Consider the following 9,228-nt stretch of genomic DNA (forward strand, 5'->3'; position numbering starts at 1 on the left):
AACGTAGGGCCGAATCACCACGCACATACAGAACATTCCGGAGCCTAGCTGCCTGCTGCCTCGGGGGACTGGGCGCATCATGCCTGTTGGGCGCTGTGAGGACACAAGCCTGAGACCCAGCTGACACTCTCTCCAGCCTTAATGTTCAACAAACATTAAAGCTTCAGCAATAAGCACAGAAGTGAAAGTCAGAGAAAAATGAGGCACTGGGAGCAGCAGTCTGCGGTGGGAGTGGAGTGACGAAAGCACGAAGGGCGAGGACGTGAGGGACAGCAGGCCAGCGGCACTGGGGGTCCTCGCAGCCCTGTAAGGGACGGGCGGAGCTGCGGCGGCAGCGGGACACGGGCAGCCCCGAACGCAGGCTGAGCATCCTGGATTCCCCAGGTGGAGGCGAGGCAGCCGGCAGGGCAGGAAGGACAGCAGAGGGACCAAAGGACAGGGGTGTGAGGAAGGGCACTGGTGTGGCTGTGAAGTGACAGGGCCGCCCACACACAGCAGTGAGAGGACAGCACGTTCCAGCGTGTGAGCGGTGCTCAGGACGACCGCAATGGGCCCAGGACCAGACTCCATCTAAGAGGTCCGGGGCAGGCTGGACTCCCAACAGCAAAGTCGTCCGGAGGCGGGTGCCAATGAGGGGTCAGACCCCATCTGGAGGGTCTCGAGGCAGCACTGAGGCCTCGGCCAGAGTCATCCATTTATAAATAAAATTTAGCCCACAAGCATGAGTCAGGAGACTAAGAACAAAGGCAGGAGAGCAGAGGTTTGGGGACAAGAACGCCAGGAAAGCTGCCGCCAGGGCCCACAGCAGCGGAAGGAGAGCGTGGTGGGGCCAGAGCAACTGTCAACACGGCCACGGTCAGGCTTCCAGCGGCGGACAGCGGCTGGTCCCCGCACAGCGCTCGGTGGGAACCTGGCTCTGTGGAGAACCCCCAGACTGTCCTGGGGACCTGTGGAGGGGACCGAAGGGCTCTGAACCCCCAGGCATGTGGGGATGCGTGAGCACACAGACGACACTCAGGGCAGGACGAGGACCAAAGGGCAGACTGTCTGAGCAAGAGCCCTGCAAACTGCTGAAGCTGGGTGTGCTGCTTCCTGTTCTTTTGGGGAAACTGAGTATTTAAAGTTAGGAACCACCGCATTTTCCCACCGCCATTCCCAGGGAGGCTCAGCCCTGCTGGAGAGTGGCCTGCAGTTTGGAGGGTGAAGTCCACAGGAGTCTGTGTTTTAATTAAGCGCATTTTCAGCCAACACAATGGTTTCCTGCTGGAGTGCGCTCAGCTCCCGGGAAGCCCACTGGGCCCCGGAACGGAACGCGGTCCTTCATCTTGTTTTTTCTCCCCACTGTGGTTTCCGGTCCTTCTCTTCACTTTCCCATCCCCATTTCTTACTTCTCCAGTCAGTTTCCTTCACTCTCACTCTAACCCATTAACATATATTCTCACAAGTGCCAGGAGAAAAACAGAGTCCATGATTAGCATCAGTATTCCCTAAAATAGTTCCACCCTTGACCTTATCCACAAGTTCCTTTTAAAGGGACAGGCAAACCCGTCTGACTAGTTCTCCAAGCCATGCGCCTCCTGGCTGTGTGCACAGCTGGGCCCAGCAGGGACACGATGCAAACCTATGGAAAGCACCAGCTCCCCAGGCAGGGCCCAGGAAGGGCTGGGGCTAGAGGGTAGGCAGCCCGCAGCCACAGAGCCGCTCACCACACTGGAGTGGCGCCCTGCCCAGGCCTTGTCTGCTCAACAAGGGACAAGAGGAGGGGATGGCATCAGACATCAGAGGAAGCCTTCATGGCAAAGGCGGAGGTTGGGCAAATTCTGGTGGGTGCCACTGCATTCCAAACGAGCCCAAGTCTGGAGGTGGTGAGCTGTGTGTCTGTTAAACAGACTAGGAAAATTTGAATTTGCAAACCAGATTCATCAAAACAGGATTCTTTTCACAGCAAGATCTCCTGTGACACTGCTTTAAGTAGCTAACTCTGTGGGTACATTTAAAATATGATATGCTATACAATAATTATCCACCTTTTTTAACCATAAAATATATCAAATACACACAAAAGTATAAATATTAATATAATAGGCATCTGTATCACCACGATCTATATTTATAAAGTGTTAACATTTTGCCCTTTTTCTCTTTTGAAAATTTAAATATGATTCTAAAACATGATTCGATTTACAAAAACTGAATTTTTATACAATTTTTCAGGAACATATTATAGTACACTTAATTCAAGTTTCTTTTTTTTTTACTTTTTAAATTTAAACTAAAACCTGGAGGAAGACCAGCCCCAAGGTTCTTAAAGCAAGTCACAGCCAATGTAACACCTGAAAAATTGGGACTTGGTGTCTTTAAAATATTTCAAGTATTAAATGTCTTCTGAATGAAATTGAAAAGTACAAAATAATTCATTTTACACATATTTTGTATAATACTTCCAAATCAAGCAAAACTTTATCAGATCAGTGATAATGTAACTTTATTCAGTGACCAGGACGCCTGCAGGCACATTGCTGTAGCTAAGTCAGGGCCAGGAAAGCTGATTTTACCTCCAAGTAAACCAACACAGGGATTACTTCAGGTAGCAATGCAGTTAAACAGCAGAAAGCTACGGGCGAAACACTCTGAAGCCTGCGGCCCACGCGTGCTTTCTGCCTGGTCTGTATGTCGAACTCCTGACACGTTTGTGGCCACAGGCAGGCGCTGGCCCAGCCATACTGGGTGCCCTCAGCACAGAAGCCCCCAGGGCCCGTTTGGGTTGGGGTCTGCACTCCTGAACATTCACCTAAGGAAGGCACTCACATCTAGTAGAGTCTGCTTGGCATCTGTCACCTCTGTAGGGGGTGACAAGCAGGGCAGCATGCAGTCTGAAATTGTGGTAGTGGACATAGAGCCCAGGCCCATGGGAAGTTACTCTGAAATGTCCCGCACAGCCCAGAGCTCTGGGGGAAAGGCCAGGGCCCACCCTCCGGAGGGAGTCGGCACAGGGGGCAAAAGCGCAAGACAACTCCCCCCCAGAGAAGTCCAGACTTCAGGAGCCAGGTTACAGAACTGCCCGTGAAGAACACCATCGAAGGTTGAAAACTACATACATAATGTCTTCAGTTTACATTAAAAATACAGGACATCTCATCCCATTTTACTCAGAAAATATTACTGGGTGTCCTAAAAACGATGCAGTACTCTAAATGCTACGCAAACAATGGTCAGTATGACTGAAACAGACAAACCAATTTGCACTAAAGGAATCCCAGCTGCTATCATCACCCATTCGTCACCAACGTTCCTCACAACCACTCAGTAAGCAGCACGCAGTGTGCAGTTGCTGACTGCCTTCCAAACTGTGTATACGTAAACATTTTCTCAAATGCCCACTAATGAGACAAAAATCATATGCATATTAAAATGGACAGCTAATTTTAGATGTTTATCTCTAACCCAAAGCACGGCTTCATTCAGATAGAAAAAATCCTAAGGAAGAAAGGAGTGTTTTTAAATGTTACTATGGTAGGTTCAGCAGAGAGAAAAAATGTACCAATCACTCTTCCCTTTTACAGGATAATAACTGCTTTCCATGGTGTTGATTTCTGAGGCCCCATAAGACAAGGAAGTACCTCCTCAATCACCAAATGGTAAATTCTATTTTGTTCAGTTTTAATATCATCTGTCTTGTTTTGCTTTTTTCAGATTCTTTTAAAGTGAATAATCTTTGTCCTCATTAGACTATCCGAGAAACTACTCGGAGAACTCACGACACCAAGAATATTTTCAGCAAGATGTTGAAAATGTCTATGATTTGATTACCAGATGCTGTAAATAAACGATGTAGGTGCGAATAGCCCTTGGGGCTGGCGGAAGGCGGCCTGTCCTGAGGAACGGACAGCTCCCCCGAGCCCCCAGGTGCCGCCCACCCTCTCCTCCAGGAGTGTGTTCCTGAAGCTGCCTGTGCCCCCTGCAAAACCTGCCGCTGCCCTATTCTACTGGCTTCTTCCCCAGAGGCCACGGGTAAGATCATCTTTTCACCTTAAATGCATCTTTTAATCACTGTCCCCAGACCCTGAGATCGAGCCCTGCTAAAGCGATCTTCTCTTCCAATGTCCCAATGCCAAGTCCAAGCGCCGATTGTCACGAAGCAGCTGGCACATACTGGCCACAGACTAGTGGCCTTCCAGCACGGAGCCGGACAGTATGTGGTCCTCCCAGCAGCCCCTAGATGAGGAAAGGGAACCAAGTGCCGAGTTCCAGGTCACAGACTCATCAGCGGCAGAACCCGGGCAGCCTGCTGTGCTCCCCTGCGTGCTCAGCTGTCACTCCCTATGAAGCTCCCTTCCAAGGGCTGGACAGCTGCTCTCCCGACTCCCCTCCTGCCCTTGGCCGGGCCCTTCTCCTCCTTTCCTGGCCTCAGGCTCACTGTCTGGGGTCCCCAGGCCGCTGGCCCTCTCACCCTTCGTGCCTGCCCTGGAAGACCTACCGACTGCCTTCCTTTACAACCACCTATATGCTGAAAACTGCTAACTTCTGTCCACCTGTCCATCTGTCCACCTGCCTAGCCCGACCTCTCTGCTCAGAACCTCTGTGCAGTGATCCATCGGGCACTCGTCTCCCGATGACTTACTGTAACACTTCATACTCCCAAGTCCAGAACTGAAGTGTCATCGTGTAGTCCCTGTCCCATGCTCCTGTGCCACCCACCACACATGGTCATTTGGTCCTAGTCTGTGACCAAACCCGTGGCCACTCCCTGCCAGCACCCTTGGGGGGGGTCTCACCCTGTCTGGACCAGCCTGCCTTCCAGACTGCTGGGCCCGTGTCACCCGCCTCAGATCCAGCCTGGACCTAGGCTGCCAGGAGGGGCGTCCGCCCACTGCATCGCACCTTAAAACGACCTGAACAGAAGACGAGGCACAGGCCCTGGGATGGCAAAGCACTGGTACAGAACCGTCTTCCGCGTCACCCTCTCCAGGAAGCCTGCGGGTCTGCGCAGCTCCGTCAGCACTCAGCTGGTCTGCCCAGAGCCCTTCCGGGTCTGTGTCTGCACACCCCCAGCACAGCACAGCAGCCCAGCACCCGACACACAGTGTGCTTTCAATCAGTATTCAGTGAAGGAAAGAATGAATGTTTGTCAAATGCTTCAGATTAGGAAGATAAGGCTGCCAGTGCCCAAGACTAAATTAAACTGCTTTATTCAAACTGCTGTGGTTGTGCAGCTCCTCCGTAGGCAGAATGCAAAGCAGCACTGACAGGAGTGACCTCACCTCCAGTAAGGTCAGCAGGACTATCAAATCACACTGAGTCCTAGCTTGCAGAGTGGGAAACGCCACCGGCTTTACAAACGGCTAATGGCTGCCAGGGGCCGAGAGGGCTGTAAAATACCACAGTACACACATTCCCAGAGTCCCGGCCTGCCAAGGGAAAAGGAACACTTTTCAGGATTGCTTCAATTTCTCAGAAGAACAAAGATTTTCCAGAAGACTGAACTGCCTGAAAATAAAACATCCTTCTAGAGAGCTCTCACACAAAGTTTTCTATTAAAAACAAAAACAAACAACCAAAACAAAACAGCTTAAAACCATTTATATAGAGACCACTCTTCTGGAACCTCGGCCCTTCGGCTCACTATCCAGCCCAGAAAGAAAGCATGAGAACAGCAGCATCTCTCACACAATCCCCAGTTCTTTCTGCAGGCAATAGCGCACAGCATTTCATAGAAAAAAGTCAACAGATAATATAGCAGCAGAGCCGCTCGCAACCTGACAGCAGCAGAAAGCGATAGCTGATCACAGAAAGAGGGCCCAGAAAAACCATAAAAAGGAGAATAGTACTTCTGTCTCCATTCTAGTGTTTCACTCAGCGGGCTCGGACCATTTACTACAGACAAAGCAGCTCTATACACCTCAGCGAATAGCACGATTCAATTATCTATGAATTCATGTTCGTAAGGACGACCCAACAAAAAACTCACTTATTATCCGGGTTACAAGTAAGAGTGTGAGATTTAGAAACGCCTTATCTGTTTTAACAGCTAATTTGTTTTAAGTTTCAGTAATTACTGGTGTGAGGAGTCAGCTACTTGGAAAACATGCTTATGTGAATAAGCGACAACCCAGATGGTGTCAAATAAAACAGATATTTTGCATATTGAAAACCAATCAAAAGCCCATACTCTCCTGGTGTACTCTGGAAATCTCATGTGAATTAAACAATGACAAATCAGTATTATTTGATTAATGGGCACATAAAAACTTTGAAAAGGAGTTTCGGGTTTGAGAGCAGTTCTTTCTTCCTTTATCAGCAACGTTTAAGTGGTAATAAAGCTGATGGCTATTGACAAGGTACCAAGAAATGTTGTAAGTAATTGAAATTCAGTGTGAACTGTCAAACACAAAACAATAGGTTTTTACCAAAAAAAAGCTTGTTATAAAATATGTTTCCTCTCATTAGTTTACTTATTCTGACATGTGCATTAACACAACAAGCATGGAGCTCTGGAAACTTGAGATTTAAACCCAGAAAAAGTCAGAAGTACGGTTTCTACTCAGGCGCGCCTGAGCTACTCACACACAAGCCAGCTTTTCCTGACCGTCAGGGACCCGAGTTGCACTACAAGATGAAGTCACACAACAGTGCATGTCAACCCCCTTCTGGGTGGCAGGCAACTCGAACAATACTCGAGTACTTCCCCCTGGAATTATCTGGAACAGTTGCTGCACAGAGACACAGCCTGAAAAGCAAAGTGCAGCCTGCACGAGGCGGTTTCCCGGGAGGGGAGCGAGCCCCAGTGCCCGCAGGCGGACAACGGCTGAGGACGGTTCCCTTGGTTAACACCGTCCTGGGCCGGGTCAGGGGCCTGACTCGCCAGTTAACTGCAATCCCCCGGGACAAAGTGTGACGCTGCGGAGGTACCGGGGAAGAAGCACTTTCTCGGTGTCCTTCCAGGGGCAGGGAAGCCGCCGGGCCCTCGTGCAGACTGCCAGACACGACACGACAAACAGAAAGCAGCACGCGCGACGCGGGGCGCGGCGCACCTGGGCGGCAGAACCGGGGAAGGCACCGCGGGCGGCGCGTTTTCACCGTGTGCGGGTGGAACCCTGGCGCGCAAGGCTGTTACACTGAGCACGAGGGAGGCGACGCTCGCTCACCACTGGGGAACGTCTTCCGCCGCGGTCCCCTCACGGTCCCATCCTCGCCACATCGCTGGGGGCCCTGAGGTGCGGGCCGGCGGCGGCACGGCCCCCGCACTAAGTTCACCGCGCCCCTCACGCCAGTACCCGCGTGCCCGGCCCGCACACGCACGGTCTCCGCACGCCCAGGGTATCTGGCCGGGTCCGCGGTGCCGTCCCCGCAGGCTGCGGGCGGGGTCCCGCTCCCCGCGCCGCACACTCGCGGCCCGTGCGGGGTACGGGGAAGGGGCACGGCCTGGGTGCGTGCACGGCCCCGCCCGGACAGGCCCCGTAGCCCCCCTGCCCCGCTAGACCTCCCGCCGGCTCACCTGGCCCTCGCTCGCCCGCTGTCCGGTCCGATCCGCGGAGCAGGTGTCGCCGCCCGCGGCCGGGCGGGGCGAGGAGGCCGCACGGTCAGCGTGTCGGCGCCGGACGAATCCGGGCTCGCGGTCGACGGCGTGGCCCCACGGTGCCCCGGCCGCGCGCCCCGCGAGCCCGAGCGACTGTGCTCCGCGCCGCAGGGATCAGCGGGCACGGATCAGCGGGCACGACGCACCGGCCCGGAGCGCACGTGGCCCCGCCCCGTCCCCGCCGTCCCCCCGGGAAAGCTGATCTCGGGCCGGTGGGGGAGGGGTGCGGGTGCGGGGCGGGGGAGGCGGCGGCAGGCGAGTGGGGGTCCGGGAAGTAACTGGGGAGCGGTCCGGCCGCAGCCCCGCGGCCCGCGCAGAGGCGCCCGCGCTGCCCGACTCACCTGAGCGCGCGGCAGACCCTCCCTGCGAGCCGCCGGCATGGCCCTCGGCACCCGGCGCTGGGACGGCGCTGGCCCCTGCGCCGCCACCTCCGGAGAAGCGCGTCGGGCGGCACGCGCTCCGCGGCGGACAGGCCCCACTGCGCCCACGTCACGCGTCTGACCCTGCGGTCAGCACCTCCGGGCCCGCCCTGCTGCCCGGCTCCTGCCGGCTCAGGAATAGGGTGGGACTTTGTGCCCTTAGATGAGAAAATGGAAAGTATGTTTTACTGTGCGTGTTCATACGTGATGCTAAGTGGGAAACGCCAATGTACACCTTTTGTCCTCATTTTACTATGTGGCCATTTTAAGTGCAGGGCTCATGAAGGGGGATGCTTTAGATAAGAATGTGCCCTCTGTAGATTAGGAATTTGAAATGTTATTAAAAAAAAAAAAGTGGAATATTCCCAGCCTTTGTACCTGACCTAAGCAGGGTACTGTCGCCCATATTTATCTCATTTAATTGCATTAGAAAACCCTAAAGATCATAAACATTACACATATCAATAACAGTCCTACATGAGAACTCACTCACTTTAGAAGCTGCTGCCCAGTTCTCAGGCTTCAAGCCATTGCTCAAGCTACTGTTTTGACGATGGGTATGTAAATTCTTTAAAAAATCTCTAGAAATTAAGCAAAACCTTAACTCTTATTTTACGAAAATATCTTAAACTGTCACATCCTTTTGCTTAATAAAAGTAACGTACGCTTTTAACAGCTTTGATTACATGACGGTAGACCGCATCAGCTTATTCTGTGTCCTTGTGAAGCCATATTTACCTTCAGGATTAGAAACGTCATCAATGAAACTGTGCTCCCTAACCTCGTACCCAATAAGTTGTCTTTTAAAATAATGTCCAAAGCGTGCTGATGGACCTGCTCAGAGGTAAGTGCAGAAAACCTGGGCACAGCCCACCTGACTCAGGGTCTTTGGCCTTTCCCAGATGAAGTCTGCTGCAGTAGGTTCTCATAGCTGTGTTGACTCTCCTCAGTGACACCAGCCCAGCCGAGGTGTTAAAGGAGAGTCAGGGGGAATTCAAAGCAAGGGACCTGTCTGTCCCCAGCAGCAGCTTCCTCCCCTCCATTTGCAGGTGTCATGTATCACAGCCCCCCGTCCCCCAGCTATATCTGGCCTGCTGTGCTCCTGGGAAGCACACAGAGCTTCATCATGTGTTACAATTATGGCTCCGTAACTTACCTGAATACACTGCAAGCTCCAGGCAAGACCAACCTAGTTGCAATGGGCTAGCAAAACGAGGTCCCTCTCACCACGTT

The 9,228-nt window shown here is 52.7% G+C and overlaps 1 pseudogene; it reads right to left on the reverse strand.

The window, feature by feature from the left end:
- Positions 1-8,155, reverse strand: part of LOC141572866 (2-hydroxyacylsphingosine 1-beta-galactosyltransferase pseudogene) — a 37,670-nt pseudogene extending 29,515 nt beyond the window's left edge.
- Positions 8,156-9,228: the final 1,073 nt, after the last annotated feature.

This window comes from Rhinolophus sinicus, linkage group LG07 (genome assembly GCF_036562045.2).
Source record: "Rhinolophus sinicus isolate RSC01 linkage group LG07, ASM3656204v1, whole genome shotgun sequence".
In the NCBI taxonomy this organism is placed as follows: domain Eukaryota; kingdom Metazoa; phylum Chordata; class Mammalia; order Chiroptera; family Rhinolophidae; genus Rhinolophus; species Rhinolophus sinicus.